Below are 25,082 nucleotides of genomic sequence, written 5' to 3' on the forward strand. Positions count from 1 at the left end.
CTATATGGAGATGGTTCTTCAGTTTGGCTCGTCAAGGATCAGGCCAAGGGAGAAGGCACACCGAGAAGAGAGCACCCTAGAAATCTCTCTGGCTGAGACAAACTGAACCAGGTGAACAGACAAGAAGAAGAGGAAGGATTTTCGAGCCTGAGTAAACACAAGTGTGAGACTCAGTTAAGAAACAGCTGATTTGTTCCAGTCAAAACAGATGTGGCTGCAGCAGAGATGAGTCATGAAGGGCCTTTTAGTCACACTAAGTTCAGATTTTATCTTGTAAGCTATGAGGATTCCCCCAAAAAAAAGGAGAGATGTGGTCAGATTTGGTTATAGGAAAATCACTCCGGTGGAAGTGATTAGCACCACAGAAGGTGGAAGAAACGGGGCAAGGTGGAGGCAAGGAGGCCAGTTAAACAAAAGGGCTACCATCAGAAAGCAACGAGGACACCATGAGGACATAGACGAAGGCAGGGGCTTCAAGGCTGGAGAGAAAAAGACACCCCAATGTTATTTTCCTCCAGACCAGCTTGACATCATTCTTACTCATGCATGTGCATGCGAAACAGTTAAAAACTGACACTAGAGTGTAAAAAAGGCAAAGACTGTCTTAAGGATCTAGCCACAGTGCCTGCTCAGCAGTACCAATCCCCCAAGGTTTCACACCCCACTAGCACCTCGGAGGGCACCCCTCCCACAGGCAGGAACGAAGACATCCAGGCAGCCAGAGAACACTCAGAAGCAGCAGCAGAGTGGGGGGAAAGTACATTACAGCATCTGTGTCTAGCAGCTGCCAAGCATCCTCCATGTGTTCATGCAGCTGTCGTGTGATCGCAATGGAAGACGAAACAGAAGGGCAAAGAGAATGTCCCGCAACAGACTCTGAGTGCCAAGTAGGTAGGTGGGCTCTGGGGCAACCAAGGCCGATCCACTGGATGACTCTAGGAGCTGCTGCTTACCTTGGACGATTGCCATGCAGAGCCCTTAAGTAGCCGGATCATCCCTGGGCCTGTGCATAGCAGGATACCGATCACCACCCCTGAGCCAGGTGACCCAGGAAAGTGGAGAGTTGAGTTGTCTCACCAGCTTCCTTAGTTTGATTTCAAGTCGCCAGTCTCCATCTCTCAAAGGTGTTGTATGATGTATCACTTTGGTTCAAATTTGTCAATCAAAGGTAAATATGGTAGGAGAATTAAGTTTGTGACCCCCTTACCACCAAATAATCACAGAGATAACCCAGGGTATCATCATTCAACCAAAACTGGGAATTACTAGTTTTGATACCCACCTGTGGGCAGCTGGGGGAATGCATGATGTTGATTATGCCACTCATTTACCCATTGCACATAGATCTATTAAGTACCTACCAAATACATGAGAACACGCTAGGATTTGTGGCAGCTAAAACAGCGTGGAATGTTCGTGATGCTATGCGCTTACAAAGAAGTTCATCCACTCTTTCTTTTCTTTTCTTTTCTTTTTTTTTTTACAACCAGAGCTAATATGCAGTCATTTGCATGGCACAGATATTTACAGCCATTGACTATTCAGATTGGCCAGTTCCTTTGTGAACCAGTTGTTACAATACAGCCCTTTGAAGACCACCCCTTCCCACAGCAATGCTGCATGGTCACATTTACATCCTCAAAGCATCACCTCCTAGTGAACAGGGCGCAGCCAGCGCTGGAACCCCTGAGGGGCCTACGATGCAGTTGGAAGAGGGAGGTATCAGAGAGCCATCAAATAATTCCGTGGTCACATGAAGCAGGTACCTGACTGTGCGGGCCAGAGAGCCGACACAGTACGCGGGTAAAATAAAAAATAAGGGAAAAGGCATCTGGCCCTCCAGGCAAACTTGAGGAAGGGCTTCATTTTGTGGTGGCGGGAGTGGCAACTGAGACAGCCAGGACTCTGGGCAAAGTCATCCCTGTAGAACCACCTGGTAAAAACGACATTGCTTGTGCTTGACAGAACTCCTCAGCTGCATGTGACAGTGGACACACTGGCCTGAGTACCCTACTGTACCTTCCTCTTAGTTCTAGAATCCAAGCCTGGGAGGGGAATCTGACTGGTAGATCTAAGGTATATGCCCTCACCTAGCTGCCATACCAGGCAGTGGAAAGTTGGCTTCTAAAAGTTCAACTTTTCCAAAGCAGATGAGCCCAGCCTCCCACCAAGATTCATGCAGTAGCTCCGGCTGGTGTGACTCAGTGGATTGAACGCTGGCCTGCAAACCAAAGGGTTGCCAGTTCAATTCCCAGTTAGGGTACATGCCTGAGTTTCAGGCCAGATCCCCAGTAGGGGGGGTGTGTGAGGCAACCACACATTCACGCTTCTTTCTCCCTCCCTTCCCCACTGTCTAAAAATAAAGAAATACAATTAAAAAAAATGCATACATTAATGTGGGGTCCACACACTGGAAAAGGGCTCAAGTACTCAGCAGCTTAAAGACAACAATTGCTCAATGCACCTGCCAGGCCCCCACCCAAGCTCCTGCCCATCCCTCTCGTCCACAGCCTAGAGCTTCCTGACTGAGGACTTCACAGTCTAGCAAACTGAGCTATTCTTACTTGTCCAATGCACTGTGCTCTTTCAGGCCTCTGAGTGGATTTACTTATTGCTCTTTATCTTTTCTCCTCTGCTCCTTCACCTGCTCGCTATCTGCATAAACTTCCAGGGCAGACCCTACAACATACTCAACATTGTATTACCACACCTAACATGTCTGTAGTATTCGCTCACTTAATGGTTATTAAATCGAATCATTTGACCAAAGACTGTGACTATATTTTCTTAACCCAAATTTGAAAACAAGTCTGAGAAGTCCAAGGACACCTGGAGCTGAACACATTAGATTGGAAGCAATCCTAAAAGCATAATACCAAACTATTGGACATGAAGTCTCAGGAAAATAAGCATCCAGGGTTCTCATCTCCTGGTTCACCTCCCAGCCCCACCCAAACGCCCCTTTCTGTTTTCCAAGCAAACAACGTCTGCTTTCCAACAGCCTCACCCCAAACCTGCCCATCATGGTGCTTAGTTTGCCTTCAGGAACCATCTCCCCTTCTCTCTCATAGGCACAAACCCCTGGCACGTGGTTGCACAAATAAAGATGGTATATTTTCCAACCTCCCTTGCAGCTAGTATGATCTTATGAGAAAGGCTTGGCCAAAGGCTTACCTCAAGCCTTTCTCTACCCACTGTCCTGAAGCTTCCTGAGGGCTTGTTCTCAAAAAAAAAAAAAAAAAAAAAAGTGACAGTTTCATTCCCTGTTAAAATATAAATAATCTTAGGAGGGATAACACTTCATGTTCTTATCAGTTTTCGTTCCCATGAAAGACAAAACTGAGAGAGGTCTGCTAGAAGGAAAAGAAGGGTTTAGAATGAAAATGTGGAACCACTGAAAACCTATAAGCCTCACAGATTCGCTTCACATTGGCCTTAGCATAGATCCATATACTTGCCCAGAGACCCCCTCCCAGTTGTGAATACCTCCTGGTCCAATACCCTGATTGCCCCTGAGGCAGGTCTCATCACCTTCGGCCACACTGAGGAGAGGGGACTTGCCAGGCAAGAGCCCCTACCCTCTGGGGAGGAACCACCAACATTGTCAGGTGAGTCCCCAAGGCTCCTGTGTCCCACCCATGGCAAAGGAGCAGGAGCGGGCAGCTTCCTTGGGACAAGGAAAGCAGTGCCCTTCCTCCTCCCTACCTGAGGTTTCTGGCTCTAATGGATGATACTGCCCTTCTCCCTTTGCCCTTGACTGAGTAGACAGTCTAATTGATCTACCAGTCCCTTGTCTTTCCATTTTGGGATCTGGTGAGTTTTATAGTCAGCAGTTGACTCGGCACGCCCCACAGTGAAGGAACCTGTACATTCTGTCAATCTCCATAGCTTTAGGGAATGTTTTCACTGGCATTTGGTTATTGAAAGCAAGATGCAATCGCCCTATGATAAAGAAGCTAATGATCAAGGCCCCATAATAGCTTTTTTATATTACTGCTAAGTCACAACACTCTCCCTCTACTTTTTATTCATGCAAATGAAGTGCAAATCAAACAAAAGCAAACTGTCTGTCAGCAGGTTGTTTTAAATACCAGATCCCTTTTTTTCTCTTCCCTTTTAAATAAAGAGCAAACAAGGACAGAAAAGAAACAAGATGGTGCCTTTAGTGTTTGTTTTAATAGTTTTGTTTTTTCTTTTTCTCTCCTCCTCCTGCAGTAGGCCGGAAAGGTCACAAGATAAGTGTTTTCCATTCACATCCCTGAGCTGTAGGTATTTGGAGAGGATAAAAAATGCACTTTTTTTGTTTTCCTTTTTTATTTGGAAGCCTCCTGTCAAAGTGCCCAGAAAACTGCTTCTGGAGCAGATGGAGAAGGCACATGAAGCCGTGCTGGGAAACTGCGTTTCCAGAAACGAGGTCTGTGTCAGCCTTGCTCTTCAACAACCAGCGCTGGCCGGGGAGCCCACCACGCCACCCTCGGTGCCCTGCACCCGAGGCCAACAGGACCTTTAACTCTTGGTCATTCCTAGTATTTATTCATTTGGCACCTGCTTCTAGGGATCCTATATTTTTCCCCTTGAGACCAACAAGGTTTTTTCACCAACAGGCTTTGGCTTGGTGACAGTGTTGGAAAGAATCTTGAGACAGTGATCACATCTGCAGTCAAGAGGATGGGGTCCCTCTGTGGAGCCAGGCACGATAGGTAGCCCCAGAAAACCAGCTGTTCAAGAAGAACAGTTGCAGGTGTCTGCAGGCCTCTTGAACTTGGTGGGAAAATTCCTGACACTCCACTGATTGTCTTGTGGTATCAGAGACTGTTTTCTTACTACAAGTGTTGTGATGGGTGTTATTCAATTATGCCTCCAGACCGAGAGGATCTGGGGGGAATGGCCAAGCCAATGTAGTAATAACCAGCAGTGTAACTCCCATCCGCCCACTGTGCCACTGGCTATGATGAAACAATAGTCAACCCCATTGGGGTCTCTGGAGAGGGCCAATAAATAGCACCCCTCTTCACCTGAGATCTGAACAAATGGATAAATAAGACAAAGGCATGGAAGATGGAAACCAAAATAAAATCTGTGTCACCGACAAAGGCCCCCTGGAAGGATGCTGACGTGAGAGGCCCAGAATTAGGCAGAGTTGCTCTCCTGGGCACACACATGTTAATGAAGATGGTCTGGTCAGTGTGTGGGGGGATGGAACTCTTGCTTCTTACAGCAGATGAGTAGCTCCCCAGAAGGAAAGGGGGACGGGCAGGTCAAATGTGTTCAGTTTATTTTTCTAAATGGACTAATGAGCTAAGTCATTCCCCTGGAGCAACAGGTGGAGAAGGTCCAGAACCCACACCTTCTACTTGGAGAGAACCATCAGGAGAGGGGAACAAGCTTCTCCTCCCCAATATCATTGTAGAGGTGAGGAAGTGGACAACGAGCAGTTAGGAGAAGAGATTTTGTTTATGATACCCAATTAGTAAAAGGTAATGTCAAGTCTTTAGACTGCCAAGCCCAAGGGCAGCATTTCATCTATGGAGACTGACTCTCAGGGACCAGGGGGCATCACCATCACTGTAGCCATTGGCCATTTCCCACCCTTCACCATGTGCCACGTCCTCGCCTAAAGTCTGCCCGTCCTCTCCTTCTCTAAGCTGATGCTTAAAGCTACCCACCCAGGATCCTCACAGAAGACTCACGTCAGAGAAAATACGCCAGGTTCTTTACAGCTCACCTGAACCGAGAGCATGTTCTGGAGGCCCCTGCAGATGGTTCACAGCCCCATCCAGCCTCACTGGTCTTGGCCTCTTCACAGACAGCAATACCCCCTTCAAGCTGACACTGGAGAAGAGATTTCAGAACAGAAATTAGATTCATTAAAGGTGTATATTGTTGAGAACATCGTCCATCATGTTATTCAGTTTCCTGAAAATAATGTGCACACATGTACACACACCTCTTTTAGACATAGAGTTGTGGTACGTTTCCTGATTAGGATACTCTTTGTGTAAGGTCAATATCGTTAATGTACAGTTTGTTATAAATCACTTCAATAAATTGTGTTCCCCTGTTTGATCAGGAAAGTCAAAACCAAAGTTGTGGTTCAATGTCAACTGAATAGTATAAAACGTTCAAGTCCGTGTGTCTGCAAATTCTCCCTTTTTGAAAACGTTTCCTCTTACCATATCTCCACCCTGTGTCCTATTTATAGTCTCATACAACAATGTTTGTTTTCTGTTTTGCAATAGACTAGGTATTCTTGCAAGAAATCATAAATTCCAGGAAACACTGAGACAAATAAAATGCACTCTCTATTTTTATCATTAAATGTACAATAAACTAATTATTACATTTTATAAAAATATTCAACAAATACATATTTCCCAGGTGTTTAAATTTTAGAATCAAAACATAAAATTTAATTTTATGTAAATTTCCAAATACCTACACAGTTTTCATCTGCCACCTAAAACCAAGTGTAAGCAATTATAATAGATTTTCTTTTTAAGGTCGCTGACTCACAAATGATCAATTACATTCTATTTTTCAATGCAGGGATTTATTTAAAGTTATTTTCTTTAATCACAAAGGTAATTCATAGTGTTAATAGAAGCAGTCAAAGAATGAAGCATTTGACCCAGGTTAATTCTGTTTTATTTCTATAAATATACTTTAGATTTAAAATCATTACGTGCCTTATTTTGCCACTGTATTTGCCGTGCAAAAAATACTTGCAGTTAGTAAACTTTGCTAAAAAGGTCCTCATGAAACAGGTCTTCCAAAAGCTCTCTCTGTTGGCAACTGCAGCTAGATTTAATCTCCTTTATATTCTGTCGCCTTTGAGATTGGAAGGGATTTTTGGGTTCTTGTTTTGGTTAATGTTTTCCCTCAGAAATGTCAACTGTTGCTGTCATTCTTATCAAAGTAGGTTATCTCATTGTTGGTTCACATAAACCAAGCTCATTTCTTGCAAAATATTTTTTAATAATCCAAAGTCCAACCACTACACCAGTTGTTACCAGTCTGGCCTTTAAAATCAGAAGCATAAGGGACAGCAAATGAGACCATTTAATTTTCTACGTCTTCTTCCCTGTTCCACTCTTGTATTTATAGAGTGAAGAGAAGCTGGTAAGGCTTTGGATTTTTTATTTTTGTTAATTTTTTAAAAAGATGTCCGATATATGGCAATATTTATTTTAAAAAGAGAAATAAGAGAGCTTTTGTATTCATCTAGAGTGTCACACACTTGATATTCATCATTCATTTCTTCACCCATTCATTCACTGAATAAAGATTACACGTACTCCATGATAAAGCAAAGCCATATCGTCGAGGAAAACAGAGAAACAGAAAACACTTGTCCCTTGGAAGCCAACAGGCTACTTTAGGAAACACGGCCCTCCCAGGTCCTACCATAGAGTCAGGGCTACATCGATGTAGGTTGTGTTAAGCTGTACCCACAAACACAATTTCGGGTCTCTAATTCAGCAATATATCAACATGTCCACATGAACACAGATCCACCTGAGAAGCCTGGGCTGAGGCCTTGTGCAGTACTCAGAAAGCAAGACCATTAGAACCTGCTGAGTTAGATTCATCCATTTTATTTCAATAAATTTTTTTTCCTGGGTAGTCACTCCTATTTTTGCCCCTAATATTGAGAAGAACTTTAAGAATGTAGGCCCTGGAGCTAGAATATCCAGATATTTTTAAACTGAAGTATACATTACATAACAATAACAGGCAAGAGCTTAAGATTTTGAACATTCAGTTCGATGAGTTTTAGTAATGGGACACACCCATGTAACCACCACTGAAATGGGATATAGACTGTTTCCATCACCCCAGAAATTCCCCTATGTGCCTTACCAGTAATCACTCTCTATTATTACAGGTTAATTTTGTCTATTCTAGAACTTCATGTAAATGGAATCATACAGCATGTGCTTTTTACATGTCTGGTTTCTTTCACTCAAGTTGTGTTTTTGAGATATTATGGCATTTGTAGTGGTTTGTTCCTTTGTATTGCTGAAGAGTACTCCACTGCACGAATAGATTACTGTTCATCCATTCTCTTGTCAGGGGAAATCTGGGTTCTTTCCAATCTTTGGCTGTTATGAATGACTAAGACTGCTATCATCATTTTCGTATGTCATTTTTGTGTACGTTTTCATTTTTCTTGTATGTATACCTTGAATTTAGTATTTCTGGGTCATATCGTAGATACATGTTCAACTTTTTAAGAAACTACCAAGTAGTTCTCCAAAGTGGTTGGGTTGTTTTACACTCCAACCAACAAATACATCGAAGTCCTGACTGATCACATGTGCTACTGAAGTCTTTTTGGTTTTGGCCATTTTCATGTGGGTGAAATAGTAGCTCACTGTGGGTTTAATTTGCATTTCCTTGGTGACTAATGGCTTTTCATCTACAAACAGCAAGAAGCAGATGAAAAGATTTTTGCCTAACTGTTTTTGGTTGTCTTCTTATTGCTGGTTAGTAGGAGCTCTTTTTATATTGTAGATATGAAATCTTTGCCACATGTATATCTTACAAGTATTTTTCTTCCCAGTCTGTGGCTTGAATATTCATTTTTTTAATGATGGAACAGACCTCACTTGGTCTCATCTCCCAGTTAACTTCTCTAGGGAAGGATTTAGAAGTACAGGCCTTTTGATATCACTAACAATGAACCTTTTCTTTTCATCATATAAAAAAGGCATTTCTCCAGTTCTCTGTCCACTCTCTGTCCCTGGTTTATAGTCTTTGCTGAACTTGACGTGCCCCTAAAATCATCTACGTATCCCTAATCTGAATTCATTTCTTTGTTCTCTAAACACATATAGCACTTTCTTTACTTGTCTTTTTACTTCTTTCAATATTAATAGTTTGCATGTCTTTGACCCAGACCTCTCCAGACCAACATAACTACCAAATATACTTAGTATGTCTACTCGGACATTCCCTTCCCACTAGGCAGCCTCCAAATGTAATTCTTTATTCTACTCCTTGCAAAGATAATCCCTTTTTAGGCTTTCTGTCATGGTGGGTGGCACCACTGTATACCAAGTTCTCAGTCCAGAAACCTGGGTGTTTTTTGACTCTCATATCCAGTCCCTCAGCCAAGGCTATTGACTGGGATCCCGATCTTCCATGCTCCACCCCAAAGATCTTGAATTTACCCTCTTGTCTCCACCCTACCGCCGCATCCTAGTCCAATCGCTGTCATGCCTCTCTTCCAGATTCCTGTTTCAACTCTCATCTTTCTCCCACTACCATCCAACTATGCCATCTTTCAGGTCGTTTCTAGAAAGTGCCAAGATGCCTCTTCTCAGGTCTTTGCATTTGAAATTTCCCTTGTCTAAACTACTCTTCTTTAGGGCATCCAAAAGAGCCACCCACCCTGACACTTTCTATCACAATACCCTCTTTATTCCCTTCTTAGGATTTATTCCAAATGGTGGTCACATTCCCCGTATTTCTCTCTCCCACTAAGATGTAAGTTCCAAGAGCGAGGTCTCCATGTTTTTCCTCTTTGCCAGTACATCTCCAGGATCCAGCAAAGTTGCCTGGCACGTAGTAGGCACCTAACAAGAATTACTAAATGAAGGAATGTTTCTCTTACCAGTTCAAATCTAAGATCATGTCTTTTGAATTTTCTATTCACCCCAAAGCATCGCTTTGCCCCAGTGGGTGTTATAAAAGTCTTTTGCAAACAGTATCATCTTTCCCAAATCAGTATTCCAGATCTCCCTTCCTATCTCCTGCAATCTTTTTGTCCCCTAGCCCATCTATGCTCCACAGCCCACCCCCAAATCTGTTGTTTGCCTTACAGACCTATGCACTGCATCCATAGAGCTGCAGCTACAAGCTACCAAATAATAAGCAAAAGTAATTTTTGGCAGATGCAGGCACATTGGTGATGAAAAACCAGCTCCGTGATGGAGCTGACTAATCAGAACCATCGGACAACAGACCAGGTAGATAGACACTGAGTCGAGACACACACGCTTGCTGTTTCCTGTGCCTTCCTCTGCCTGCTGTCACTCCCCCCCTCCCCCCGAAAGGGTGTTTGAGTCTGATCCTCTCAGCCAAGGGGCAGATGGAGAAATTGTTTGCAATTGAGATGAGAATATTTTATCAGACTTCCTACAAATGGGGTCCACTGAATTTTAATCTGCCAGCAGAGCACTGACAAAAAAGAAGATAAAGTCTCAACAGGACATCCTGTAAGGTCTCCTCAGGAATTAGTGTGTTTTGGGTCAACATGCAGTCGATAGATGATAAACTTCCAAGGGCAACTGCGAGAGCCCTGAAACAGACACTTCCCTGGTCCCTCCTGTCTCCCAGCGAAGGCTGAATGACAGGAGGGAACCTGGGTCAGGAGCCAGGAAGTCTGTATTCCAGGCCCCGTTCTGGCCCTGACTCCTTGGGTCACTGTCTGTGGGTGATGTCTCTTTTCAGTCTCTCAGTTATTCCATCTGTACAATGGAGAGAATGCATCCTATTTCTCCCAAGGGGGTCATGAAGATGTTTGGAAATTAATGGGCCATATAGATAGACGAACCAAGAGCTGTTTGTCAAATGTACTGTATTTTGTTCTTTTCTCTCTCACTCAACTCCGCAATAATAGTAAGAGCCGCTGCTGTTTATTGAGCAGTTACTATATGCCAGACATGTGCAAAGCAAATATATATGCACGAAGTGAACTTTGTTGCACTCTGCACAAATTATCTCCTTGAACTATTACTGGGCTCTGAAAGAGGATGCTTTTGAAAAAGGGCACAAAGATATGGAAGCTAGCATTATCTTATTCATAGATAGGTTTTAGTATTGCCTCAGAAAATATCTTCACAGGCAAATTGAAACCGAGAGCCAGGAACCATCCCCAAAACTGCATTGCTACCACCTCTGGATTACTTTCCCCAGCTCCCTCATACACAGACACAATATCTGTACACAAACACACATACAAGTAATAGCAATTGCCCAGATTTATTGTTCACTGCTTATGTGCCAGGAGCTGTGGCAGGTGCTTTAAATGTATTATTTCAATGACTCACCAACCCTTGGAATAGATACTACTTTTAGTCCCAGGATGATAACTCTGAGACATGGAGAGTAGCTCGCCCAAGATCAGAAGTGAGAGATAGAGCTAGAATTGGAGCCCAGTCTTTCTGAAATCCAGAATTTATTTTTCTATCCAGTATTCCAAAGTACCTCTCAATGTATTCTTTTCCCATTTCGATATTTCTAAATTAAGCTTTGTAACCAATGCGTACATTTAGCACAGAAAGATTTCTGATACTCAGAAATCAAACCGTTGTTATGATAACCACGGTACCCGAGAACATCAGAAATTGTGTGGGGATACACACACAACAGAGTGTACTGGCTCTGCCAGTCCCGGCCATGTGACCGAGGACCAGCCACTTGGCCTCTCTTAGCCTCAAAGAGGCTATGAAAATGAGAGAATTGAGCGAAATGATATTGAAATTTCATGCATGTATAAACTCTGGTATGAGTGAGTGTATATAGGTTCATTCCCCAACCTGGCCAGTGCCCCAGTAGCTCAGGGAGAATAACGGGGCACACGCAGGACCTCAGTCCAAGCGTGCTGCACATTCCTCTCAATCACAGGCCCTTTCAGCAGCTCTCCGAAAACACAGGCTGGATCCAAGGTGCCTGTTCCAGCATCACTTCTGTTTACCCCACCATCAGGATGGTGTCATTTAGCCAGAGCCATCGTTCACAGTCACACCAAATGGCCCATGGAAGAAAAGTTGGTTACAGTCGAAGAACAGATGACAAGTGACAGGCTCTGCTCCTGATTTTTCACAATAACAGAAGAGACCAGCAACTGCTGTGATGGTCCAACACCCGAACAAACTATTCCTTTCCAAGCAGACTCGGTCTGCCACTATCCGCTCCTCTGTGAGGGGTGGGGAGCGTCCCCGGGGAAGGTGCGGCTCCCTGTCTTCCTACGGATAATATCGAGAGAGCACGCACAGCAGAATAAAAATGAATCACTTAACTCCTCTGTGTTCCTGGTGCTGCCAAGCAGGCAGAGCTGGCAAAGGCAGTTGTAAGAATGAGCTGAAGACCAGAAATAGGAGAGGGAGGAAAGGACAACAGAAGTGCTCAGCAAGTGGGGACAATGGAACGGACTTTGCCAATCCCCAGACAGGTCCATGCTACATGGTTTTATTTTGGCTAAGGAAAGGCAAAATGAGTCTTCTCCAGTGAACCACTGGGCATGTGTCTGTTGCCTATGGGATAATCAGAAGTTCCAGTCATTGGAACTGGGAATTGTGGGACTTCTCCCAGCCTGCTCTGAGGAGGCAATTCAGTTCTAGTGAAAAATTTCTACTGAAAAGGTGGGGTCCAGTTTTAGCATTTTTTAAGTTGGGTCACGTAAAATCTCTCTTTGTGCATTTTTGATCTATAAAAGTGGGAATGTCGTATGATTCAACCTGTTGCTTTGTGGAGGCACGGTCCTAGGTGTTGAAAATATAGAGAGATAAGACACAGTCTGGCCTCAAGAGGCTTCCAGAAGAGAGCCCCTTCAGTAAAGAACTGGCTGCATGTTAGTTACAACAGCCAAGCAACCCAAATCCCCATCAATAGACAAGTAGATAAAAGAGCTGTGGTACATTTACACTGTGGAATACTCCCTGGCTATGAAAAAGAATGAAATCTTACCTTGTACAATAACATAAATGGACCTAGAGCATATTATGCTAAGTGAAATAAGCCAGACAGAGAAACACAAATACCATATGATTTCACTTATATGTGGCATCTAATAAACAAAAAAAAAGGAATAAACAAAATAGAAAGAGACTCGTAGATACGCAGAACAGATTGACAGTTGCTGGAGGGGTTGCGGGTTGGAGGTTGGCTGGGAAAGGTGGAGGGATTAAGAAGTACAAATTGGTGGCTACGGAATAGTACAGAGATGTAGAGTACAGCATAGGGAATATAGTCAGCAATCGCATGACAACTACGTCTGGGGCCAGGTCGGTACTTGAAGCAGCAGGGGTCTAACTGAAAAGTACATGGTTGTCTAGCCACTTTGCTGTACGCCTAAAACTAATACAGAATAATACTGAATGTAAACTGCAATTTAAAAAAAGAAAAAGAAAAGAATCGGCCGCCAGTTGGGGTCGTTTGGTGTGATGAGAAAGACGTACGGAGAAAAGTGAGGCAGGGGTGTAGAATGCAGTGTTGAAGTGGGAGTTTGCTCCTTTTGTTAGCAGGAGTCCAGATCCAATGGAAGCCACACAAAGCCCCCTTCCTTCTGGCCATCTGGGCACATGAGGACCAGTCAGCAAACCCAGAGCCTCAAAGCACGTGTAAGAGCAGGGTGAGTTCTAACCCTGCCAACCTTGACTAGTCTCTTTAGCATTTGTTATTTTTATGGGTCCCCGAATGCTTCCCTTGAATATTAATTTTCCTCAATTCTTTAAGTATATATTAGTTATTACATATTTTTGATGAATATTTGATGGCCGCTTAGGCTGCCAAGAGCGCCCATAAATTTCCCAAGTGGATATCTAGCACTACGTAAGTGTGGGAGACCCCTCGTGTGAAGCAAAGACATCAATCATTTTAAGTCCCTGACTCCACACCTTAATGCCCAAAGATATATTGCTAAGAAGCCCATAACAAGTCATTAAAAATGAATGTCTTGTGGCAGTTTTCATGTCTGCAGAATTCAGCGGCAGAGGGAGGGGAACCTAGGATGCAGCATAAGCCCAGAGAACTCACTAACATCTCTTGGGGCATTTTTTTAAAATTCCCCATTTCTCACTCCAGAACCAGCTTTATAATTTGTGAGGTCAAGTGCAAAATGAAACTGCAGAGCCCCTTGTTCGAAAATTAGTAAGCACTCTGAGACAGCAACAGCAGTGCGTTACACCAAGCACGGGGCCTTTCTGAGTGTGCGGCCCTGTGTGACTATGATATTGGTCACACAACTGGGAAGCCAGCCCCCCTCTCTCTCTGCCCCCAGCACTCTCATCTCCCTCTGTCTGGAGCTCAGCCTTTCTCTGTAAGCACTTTCAACAAAAACAACAATAACAATAGTATTCCTTGAGATGCTACAAGGGCACTCTATTTTCATGAACTTTTATTTTCATTAACCCGTGAGATCTAAGAGGGGTCTCTTCATTAACCCTATAAGTATGAATTTTACCCCAGATTCACAAATGAGGAGATTGTAACTTGTGAGGGTTAATCTTTTGTGTCAACGTCACATGGCCGTAGGATGCCCAGATATTTCATTGAATCTTATTCTGAGTGTGTCTGTGAGGGTGTTTTTGGATGACATTAGAATGAGTAAAGCAGATTGCTCTCCCTCGTGTGGGTGGGCCTCGTCTCATCAGTTGAAGACCCGAACAGAATGAAAAGACTGATCCTCCTCCTGCCTGACTGCCTTCGAGCTGAGACGTTAATTTTTTCCTGCCTTTAGACTCAAACTAAAAATCAGTTATTCCTGGGTCTTCAGCATGCCAACTGCAAATCTTGGGACTTGTGAGCCAATTCTAATTAATGGATATATAATTCATAGACAAATAGATAGATATGTCCTATTGGTTTATTTCTTTGAAGAACGTTGGCTAACAAAAAGCTCATATAGATTAAGTAATTTGCCCAGTGTCTCAGAGCTGGTAAGTGGTGATACAACCACAGTAGATACGTATCTGGAAATGACTAGAGTGGTGTTGAATACATGCGTGGACTTGGCCTGGTTAGGAAGACAGGACTAAATCTGTAAAGCAGGGCAGAAGCCCATAAACAACTTTCATCGGTCTGGGCAGAACGAGCTGAGCAGCTAAGTACAGAGGGGATGACGCCGAGCTCAGGCTGGGCACACAGATGAAAAGATGTGGGAGTCCTGGGCTCCAGTCCCAAGGCTGCTTCCAGCAAGACGTCCACACTAGTCAATCAAGTCCCTGCTCCCAGGCCCCAGGCCCTCCTCTGAGAAGAGGGTGAGTTGGACTTAATGTCCCTAGTGAGGTCCCTTCCATCTGAATATTGAGGTTTTCATGGTTCATTTTTATGCATTTCTGGAAAAAAACCGTTTAAGGTGATAGACGTATTTTCTCTTTTTGGTCCTTGAGGTGACTTTTGGTTTTTACTCATATCTTGATATAAAGATATGAAACATATCCTTACTGTGCTAAAAAAAATTGTAGACCATGCCCTCCAATGGTACAGAGATTTGAACAGGGTACGAAAAGAGATTTTACCTCCCAAATACCAGCAATGCCCAGAGGACCTCCGGCCTCAGGCTAAATTCATATACATTCACCCAAACTTTCAGTCTGATCTGTGGCCTACACGTTTCACTAGCCATCAGTGTTCTGAAAGAGGGTGGAATGAGGCAGAAGGCAGCTTCGAGGAAACCTGTATCTGTTACCAGCAGGGTGTGCCTTCACCCACCTCCCTGACCTACTGGAGGAGAATGATTGCAAGACTCCGAGTGACCAGGACGTGGGAGGTAGCCAACACTTGTCGAGCCCCTTAATTTGTGCCAGGCCCTGAAGACGGCATTTGATTTACATTATCTCATGACAACCTTGTGCTGCGGAAAACATCACCCCCACTTGACAGACACCGACGTGAAGGTTAGGGAGGTGAGATGACTCGCTCCTTGTTTCCCAGCTTCTGAGCAGGAGCAGAGCTCAAAGTCACACCCAGCCCTCCCCTCTGCGTCACACATTCCCTGAAACACCCTGGGCTCAATCCCAGTTCTGAAAAGAAACACATTCTGGAATTGATTTGGACACATTGCACATGTCCTGAAGCCACTGGTTTATTTTATCAAATATATTAGTCTTTGGTCGATGTTTACCAATACTTGGGTCAGGTCAGGAAGTTGAAGGTGAATAAACTCACCTCCCATAAAGGGAGTTTATAATGGATATGATTCCAGTTTCACTCATCTCCTAGGGTCCCGGGTCCTCCTGCTCCTTATCAAAGATTCCCAGGCCTGCACAGGGAACTTCATTCTAGTCTCCCTGTTGCTGGGCCAAACTGCCTTCTAATGAGCCCAAAGAAAATCTTCATCCTTGTTTACTGCAATCTCCAGCGGAGAAAATTTCACCTGCATGGATAAAATGATCCCAAGTTCCACCAATCTTACAAGATAAACTATAGCATAACTCCAATCTGTCCTGCTGTGATGTAAGGCTCTGTTCCCCCAGGGTCCTGAACATGTGGTGGACATGACCTTGGACCTGTGGAGACGTAACACAATGCACAGCCTATCAGGCAACAGCAGAGACTGAGAATTTCCCCTCCCCTGTCACACTTCCCACACAACCTCACCTCCTCCCTACAGTTCTGCATCCTTCCGGCCCCTTTAAGTTTCTCATTTACTTCCCTATATTTAGTCCTGTGGTAATTATTTAGAGCAATGATTTTAAAACAGGGGCGATTTTACCCCCAGGGAACATTTGGCAATGGCTCGAGACAGTTTTAGTTGTCACAACTGTGGGGGTGCTACTGGCATCCACTGGGTTTGAGGCCAAGGATGCTTCTAAACATCCCACAATGCACAGGACAGCCCCCACAACGCACTTCTACAGTCCAAATGTCAATCGTGCCACGGTTGATAGACCCTGATTTAGACCCGGGATGGCAAGTTTCTGCCACGAGTACTCTTCCTCCCACTCCCCCTGTGTCCTTCGCTGTCACATCTAGTTGATCAGGGCATTCATTCCCTCCGAGCCCAGTTCTGTACTCAGAGTCCTCTCAACACAGGGCTCCAGGCAGCCGCTAGTAAGTGATAGGTGCAGAAATGCAAAAGGGGCTCCTGGTGTTAAACCCGTTTTGTGTTAGCCATATTTACTTATTTATGCTGTAACCTTTTTGAAGCAAGGATCATGTTTTGGTTTTTTTTTTTTTTTAAGATTTCATTTCTTTATTTTTAGCAAGAGGGGAAGGGAGGGAGAAAGAGAGGGAGAGAAACATCAATCGGTTGCTTCTCATACATGCTCCGGCCAGGGACCAAACCTGCAGCCGAGGTGTATGCCCTGACTAGGAATCGAACCAATGACCTTTCACTTTGCAGGACGATGCTCAACCAACTGAGCAACACAGGTCAGGGCAGATCGTGTTTTTTATACTCTAGAGTCCCCAGTAGCTCCAAGATGAAGAAAGGAAATGACAGGGAAAAAGAAAAAAAGGGAGGGAAGTAAAGAAAATTAAAGAGGAAAAAAAGAGAAGAAAAAGGAATACAAATGTAGCAGAAAGAATGGAAAATAGAAGAGATGAAGTTCCCGACAAGGTACCACTGAGATCAACATCTCCGAAATCACTCTGGCAGCCCCTGTACTTGAGGAGCTTGCTTTGTGTGTTCTTAAGGCGACTGAGAGTGAGATGGGCCAACATTGTGAATTTCCCTGCAGTCAAGAGCTTGACTCCCTGTCATGAGAACCTGGTCCCAGGTCAAACTGCAGCTGACCCAGGCTCACGATAAGAATCCCCACCCCCAACCTCCCGGTCCCTCCACCACCCCCAAGTACAGAGCTTTCTTGCCTAGTGGTGAGAAAGAGCTGTCACCGGGTTGTCATTTTCCCCAAAGGGCACACACAGTGCCCCGAAGAACTGGATTCAAGTTCTTTCCAAATGCGTGTCCTCCTCAGCTCGGCTCGGCCTGCAGACTCAGGCAAGGGCTGCCATCCCCGTTAACACCGTGACATGTGGCCGGCAAGGACGACACGGAACTGGAACAAAATCCTAAACAGTGCTTACTGTTGATAGAGTCTTGGTGGATAGATTTCCAGTGTTTTTACAGCTTAGATCTTCAGACAAGATTTGGCAGGCCCTTCACATTGAAGAGTTTATAGCATTAAAATGGCACAACCACATGTCTGTTTTGAACTCTTCCCTAATAAATGTGGAAGTGCGGGCAAAAATTCTCATCTGCACAAAAGGCACTCCTTAGAAATAACAAGCCTTGTTATTGAGTAATCAAAGTGATCAATTTGTTAGAAAAATACTCTTTGAAGGCACGTATAGTTTTTGGCACTGCGCATCTTAGGATTTTTTTTTTTTTTCAGCTCCACAGCATTGCCAACTAAACACCCCAGCGCAGCCTGCATTTTGGAGGCTTGCATGTAGCCCTACCAGCTGAACCTGCCTGCCTAAGGTACCAAGCGTCAGCTCCTCCCCCGTGGTCAGACTCACAGCCCCCTCCCCCTGATTACTGTTGAATTTTCTTGAACGTATTCCTATTGTCAAGAGTCCATCTGTTACATCTTTTCATCAGCGGCATATTTGGGACCCCACGTCATGTGAAATTCCACAAAGAAACCTTCTTTGTCCATTGTAAAATAAAGGGACCTCTCTTCTCCCCCCTTTCGGCAAAAGAGAGCAGTTTGGATGAGGTCCCAATCCCTGGAGAGAGGACACGGAGGAGGCAGGGACAGACGGTCCTCTTCTGTGGATTCTTACCTGGTTCCTACTGCCTTTTCCCCAGGGTGGCCTGGAATAACACCAATAGTTTATCCCCAGTCAACAACTGAGCAACAGCATGCGGACACTTCACGAAAGTTTAAAAGGATGTAGCTGAAGTGGGACTACATGGGAATTCAGCATTTGTAGTGCCACAGCATTCTCTGAGAAAATTCTAGAAAAGAAGTCACAGGGCCACCATGCCCTTCACTTCCTGTTCCAGTGGCGTCAGAGCTGCTACGTTTTGTGCCCCTTTAATTTCCAGGGAGCCAGGCCTAACAGGACCTGTGTGGGCAACGGCCCCAGTGAAAGCAAAGGCATCTTTCATCACCTTTGCCTCCTGTAGAGAAGAAACTGGTTCTCATGTTTTCCCCAGCTCAGTAGCTGAGGGCTTTGCTAATCTTGCTGAACACTTCAGTTTTTAGATGGTATATCAATGAGGCATTCAAACAGAGCAGTTTATACACAAAAATTCTGTCTGCTTTGTAAAAGATTATCCTTTTATAAACACTCTGCAGAAAACATAAAAGCAAATAGGGGACAGCACATAGAACAGGAAAGATGTTAGCAGGGAGATTAATGCTGAATGGGTCGAAATGAATGGTGCTTACTAAAACGAGGGCCAGAGACTTTGGCTGCAGTGAGACATAAATAATGGGAATGACACATCGTTTATTCGGGATAATGAGTTGATCCAAAGTAGAGGCCTAGGACAAGAGATTAAAGATTAAATATCCATCTCCTGATGAATATCAGTAGCCAACTTTAACCTTTTCCTTCCAAAAGTACAATTTTACTTGAACAATTATATGTGCTTATGCTGCAGTACAGAAACAGGATCCATAGAAAACAATCAAAATCACTTGAATCATTTTTTTTCTCCTGGAGGAAAAACACTGTTCTACCTTTCCAGACAGGAAGTACAATTTCATTTCTAGGCTATAAGCCTCTGGGTGCCACTTTACGGAATGATTTTCCCCTCAATATTCTGTATTGGAGGATTCTAGCTTAGGGACTCTGCTCATATCTTCTTGTTCATTCATTTAACAATCAAGTTTTTCAAAAGAAAAAGAAAAGTGAGACTGGCCCAACCCAATATGGATTTCACAGAGCTAGTGAGCTCTGTGGAATGGCAGAATGAAACAAGCCTTAGAAATCATCTCGTCCAAACTCCCCAGGCCATAGTGAGGAAACTGAGGCCCGTGGCCAGGGTGTGTCCTGGCCACAGTCCCACAGCTAGTCAGAAGCAGAGCTAGGACTATATCGAGGCCTTCTGGCTTCAAGCCTTTGCTCTGTTCACTGCACCCTGCTGCCTCTATTCCCTCAAGTTGGAAATAATGACCAAAGCAGCTTGCCAGGAGAGCCAGCACCCCACATGCTAAATTAAAGCTCTGAGTTCACCAAAAAAAGAAAAAAGAAAAGAAAAGAAACCACCTTACAATATTGGAAGCTCTAAAAAAATAAAGGTTGGAAACAAAAAGGGGGGAATGGGAAGAATTGGAGCAGTGGGGGCACATGTAGAAGAGGAAGGTGCAAAAGGAATAGACAGCAGTCTCAGATGCTGGCCATGCCAGCCTCCAGCCCCTGGCATGATTTGGGAATGGTCCATTAGTGGCCCTTCCTTCTCAAGGGGCAAGAAGACACCAGGCAAGAAGTAATCATGTGGCTTGTCCATTTCTTGGAGCCAAGTAGCTGCCCGCTGTTCAGAAACCAAGACCAGGAGGGTTTTTTTTTGTGGCTGATGGATACCAATGGACTGGGGAGAGCAATCAGTTCAAATTTGGCATTAAAAAAAGAAGAAAGAAAGAAAGAGAGAGAGAGAAAGGAGGAAGGGAAGGAGGGAGGGAGGAAAAGGAGAGAGAGAGAGAGAGAGAGAGAGAAAGGAAGGGAGGAAGGAAAGAAGGAAGAAAGAGAAAGAAAAGGAAGGAAGGAAGGAAGGAAGGAAGGAAGGAAGGAAGGAAGGAAGGAAGGAAGGAAGAGAAAGAAAAGAAAGAAAGGAAGGAAAGAAGAAAGGAAGGAAGGAAGGAAGGAAGAAGGGAAGGGGAAGGAAGAAAGGAACCCAGGTCACCAACCAGGCGGGAGCAGGAGACCATCACAGGTTAATTCCACAGCTGCTCACCTGCAAAGAGCAAGGTCAGGATCTGGCTGGTGTCCCATGTGATATCAGTTTGGTGGTTTCAGTCTATGCTCCAGGGAACATTTGTCTCGGTGCCAAACCAACGTGCATGCACGGTTGGCAGGCTGTTCTCGGGAGGCAGGCGATGAGGAGCCCTGGAAGTGTATCCATTTTCACTTTGCAAGTATTTGCATGCCGACAGCCTGGCCTTTGCTGCTCTTTAGAGAAAGAGAGGAATTTGTGCCTCAGAGAGACTGTTTTGAACTCTCTTACCCTGCATGAGGGTGGTGGAGCCAGTAATTCCAATCCTTCCATTGTTTCTCCTTCAGCGATACTCTGAAGTTCATCATTTTGTCAAAGGTAAAATCAATCAAACCACTTCTTAGCTAATAAAGCTATTCACGGGGCCACCCACCAGAACTTAGCAGGAAACAATTTTTCCTGTGACTCGCCAATTTCTACTTCGATGGGATAATCAAGAGAAAAGGCAAAATATTCACAGGCTGTGCAACTACCACTTTTGTGAAAAGAAGGATATGTTGGATAGAAAGTTTTAAAAACGGGTTTTGCAAGAGAGGCCACGATTAACTCAAACCTTTTTTTGGAGCGCTGAGCTTGCTCAGCGCTAAGGACCTAGGAAGGCACACCACCACCCAGCCTCCCTAAATTGAAAGAGCACCCGCAGGGAAGTCACTAGTAAACAGATACATTTTAAGGTTTTTTTCAAGTAAGGTGAAATATTTGGTGCACTACATTGTGGAAATAAGAGGAGGGACGCTATGAGGAGGAAGGTGGTAGAAGGACTTCCTGAAAGAAGCATTAGGTTTCCACTGAACCTTTTCATGCTGTCCAGCCCCAGCTGACGTGATCCTCGGCAACGAGGGGTAAGAAATGGCGTGTGGCGCTGTGCTATGGCTGCGGCTGCACAGGGTCAGAATTCCAGTTAAGCTTTCCTAGGACTTAAAAACAACCTTCCCTTTCCTAGTGTTACAGACACGCCCTTGTGGGTGGAGCCTATTAGTAGATCCGACCTAGGAGACAAGGCAGCCTCCAAAAGTGAGATCTTTGTCTCTTACCTCCCCAGAAACATTTTGGTAATTTGTAAAAACAAAGGTGGCTGCCCTCAAAGGAATCCCTAATGCTCCATGGTGAGTTGGGGTTGAGAATTTTTCTCACACTGGCGTTTGAAAATGTCTCTCTACTAGTGAACAGCTACTGAGGCTTTATAGGCACTCCCTGAATTGCCTCTTTTTCTCAGATTAGCAAATGCTCAGCAAATTACAGGGTCATTCTCCTAGCTCCCAAGGGACATGCCTCTGTGGCTGTGAGACTATGTTTGGCCTCAGGGCCAAAGCTACTGATAAACACGGGGATCTTGATAGGCCTAATTCCTATTTTTCCCAAAATATGTTCACTGAAAGAAAAAGATCAATGTTTTCATAGATAAGTGAGGGAAAAGAAGTCCCTTCTATGGCTAAAACAAGTAGTGAGTTCTAGAAGGCCCCAGATTCCAACACATTTCCCCCATTCTGGGCCTGCCTCTAAGGTTGGTTTACACTAATAGTTTAGGTTATTAATAGTTCATTGTCAGCACCTAACGTGGTGGCAGACACGCAGTAAATGACTGATAATAAAAAGCTTCTTAAAAGACATACGATGAATAAACGATGATCGTAGTAGGCAGCACTGAACCCCAGATAAGCCAGTTATGTGGAATCAGGACCTGTCCCCTGGCAGAGAGAATGGCAAGCATTAGGAAGGAAATCTACGCCCCCAGGGAAAGGGCCACAGCCCTGAAGGTGCTCTAGACCCCGAGGGAGAGCTGGGATAATAAGGGAGGCTATGCGCTGGGTGTAGGCGCATGCGCACCTGATGCGTGATCTGGGCCGCCGACCACAGTTCCACCCCGCATTTGCTACATCATGTGGATCTTGAGGTAGTCAGCTTTCATGAGTATTGGCTTAAGGACCAGACAGGGAGAACAAAGCAGAACAAGCTTAAAACCTGCCGCAAGGCTTAACTGGAAATGTGTAGCAGGGACAGATGTTCATATTTCACAAGGTACATCCATCCCTTCATCTGCCTGAAGATACAGGTTGAAATCCACCCATTTCCAGGTGTTTGAGTATGCTTCCACTATCCATCTCTCCCTAAGTTAGGGACCACCTACTTTGTAATATTTGTGTAGCATCTATTTTAAAAGAATCACCTGAGCAAGTGTGGAAACGTAAGTGCTGCTACCATGGTAAATAGACCCCAATGGCAAGAGTGATGGGGTGTTGAACACTGCTTTGCAGGGTCCGGACCCAAAATGGTTCCTTCATCCGAACCTCCAGGCCGCTCATTCACTTTGTGAAGCAGCAATAGACACAGAAACGCAGCTTTAAAAATCTAAGGATTTCAGGATTAGAGATATCAGCCAAGCCAAAAAGCCCCACCTTCGGCCAAAATTCTAGAATGATTAGGTAAGGGAAGGCTTGGTGAAGTAGAAACACCAGACGAGGCTCTCAGCTAGGTCCCGTGGCTGCAAACTCCCCCACTGGTGCCGAGAAGGAGCTGCCTTTTGTTTTGGTTTGGTTTTCCTCCTCCTATTTGACCTCAGGAACCAGCAGAGAAGGGCAACCCCTCCCTGTTGCCCAGTCCATAGGCAGTATTTTGTCCCATAGCTCTTTTCTTAGAAAAGAGAGTCAAAAACAAGTCAGGCTAATTCAGAAACGAATTGAAACTGTTTCTTCTCAAACTGTATCTATTTCATAACTCAATGATTTCTGGGTGGTGACTGAGCACTCCTTAAGTGTGTATCTGTGCCATTCATTGTCAGGATTCACATTTCTTTGCCTTTGGATGATATATTTTTCTTCAAAAAATATTTCTAACGTCACTTTTGTACTTTGCTTTTACAAAGTATGTTTAACTGTTGGGCTCTCAATAATTTGTGAAATTTCAGTGTTTTTAATTTTTTTCTATAATATTAATGGGAAATTTAGGAATATACTATGCATTTATTTTAAAATGTTGCCTTGGTATTTGTAACTAAACATTTTAATCAGAGTAATACCAATATCAATACATTTTCACTGAGAAGAAATTTTTCAGAGCAAACTTGATTGGTTTTTAATGGTTTCACTATAACATACCTAAGTATCACTTTCTTTGTGTTTATCTTTTTTTCAAAATTTTTATTGTACTTTTTTTCCATTACCACTTTGTCCCCTTGTGCCCCCCTTCTCCCCAACCACACACACACACACATCGTTGCGCTTGGAGTTCGCTCAGCCTCTTGCATCTACGGGTTGATGTCTTTCATCAGTTTCTTGGAAGGTACTTAACAATTATTTTTCAAATATTACTGCTTCTCATTGCCTTCCCTCCTTCTGAGACTCCAATTACACACGATTAACTGTGTTCCATCTCTCTCTTTTGTTCTGTCCAATTATTTTTCTTTTCTTTTCTTCCTATAATCCAGTTTAGCTATTTTCTTCGGACTTATCTTTGACTATTACTAATTCTGTCTTCTGCTACATCAAATATGCTATTAAACTTCACCAATGGATTCTTATTATCAGATACGATAGTTTTAGATTATAGAATATCGGATTGATTCCTTTATGCAGATTCAAATTTTCAGTTGATCCTGTCCATCTTTTCATCCCTTTTGTACATCTGTTCCTCCACTTTATTTAATATGTTATAATAGTTCTTTTAAAGCCTTTGAGCTAATTGCAACATCTGGCTCATCTATGGGTTTGCTTCTATTGCTTGCCTTTCCTCTCGGTTGTCAGTCATGCTTTTCTGCTTCTTCACATGCTTCATAATATCTTATCGTATCGTGAACATCATGTGTGAAGGGCCTTAGAGGCTGAAGTCTTCGTTATTTCCCTCAGAGGCTTTGCATTTTCCTCTCAAAGGCAGATAGGGAGAGACTGCTCACCTTCATCCAATGAGGAATTCAGCTGAATTGGAGCTAGATGGCAACTTCAGTTAGAAACAGCCAGCCTCTGTTTCAACTATCTCAAGGAGAGTGGAACGTTTTTCGTAGACCCATGGAGAGGGTCCTCCAAGCACTTTAAGCAATGAGATACTTCACTCTGCTTTCCCAGCCCAGCCCCCTAGCCTCTGGGGCCACCGCAGCACTCAGCAAATGTCCCTCGGGAAAACTTGGTGAAGACATCTGAAGCTCTCCCAGATCCCAGCTTGTTGGCTTCCTGTACCCATTTGTCTTTCCCTGGTTGAGTCCCTTTGGCCAGGCCAAGCCTGACTGACCCTCCACCTATAACCACATTTGTAACTGTCTCCAGGCAAGAAAATGGCCAGTAAACTCAGCTAACCTAGGGAGAGAACTTCCCTCTGGAATTTTAGTTTATGTTAGTTTTTGCTTCCTAGTTCTCCAATGTCTTTGACAATACATATTTTTGCAATTTATCTCATTTCTTCTAGTTATTACAGAAGTCAACAGCGTCCCACAATATACTACTGAAAAGTGGAAGCTCCCACTAGTCCAAATTAATTC

General features: G+C 44.1%; 1 long non-coding RNA gene across 3 annotated transcripts in view; it reads right to left on the reverse strand.

Annotated features, from left to right (window-relative positions):
* Positions 1 to 25,082, reverse strand: part of LOC123478824 (uncharacterized) — a 96,282-nt gene that overhangs the window by 25,514 nt on the left and 45,686 nt on the right. For all 3 annotated transcript variants that reach the window (XR_008425759.1, XR_006654174.2, XR_008425758.1), the window contains exon 4: positions 5,726 to 5,832. This is a non-coding gene — a long non-coding RNA (uncharacterized lncRNA). The remainder of the gene's footprint in view (positions 1 to 5,725; positions 5,833 to 25,082) is intronic.

This window comes from Desmodus rotundus, chromosome 12 (genome assembly GCF_022682495.2).
Source record: "Desmodus rotundus isolate HL8 chromosome 12, HLdesRot8A.1, whole genome shotgun sequence".
Classification (NCBI taxonomy): Eukaryota; Metazoa; Chordata; class Mammalia; order Chiroptera; family Phyllostomidae; genus Desmodus; species Desmodus rotundus.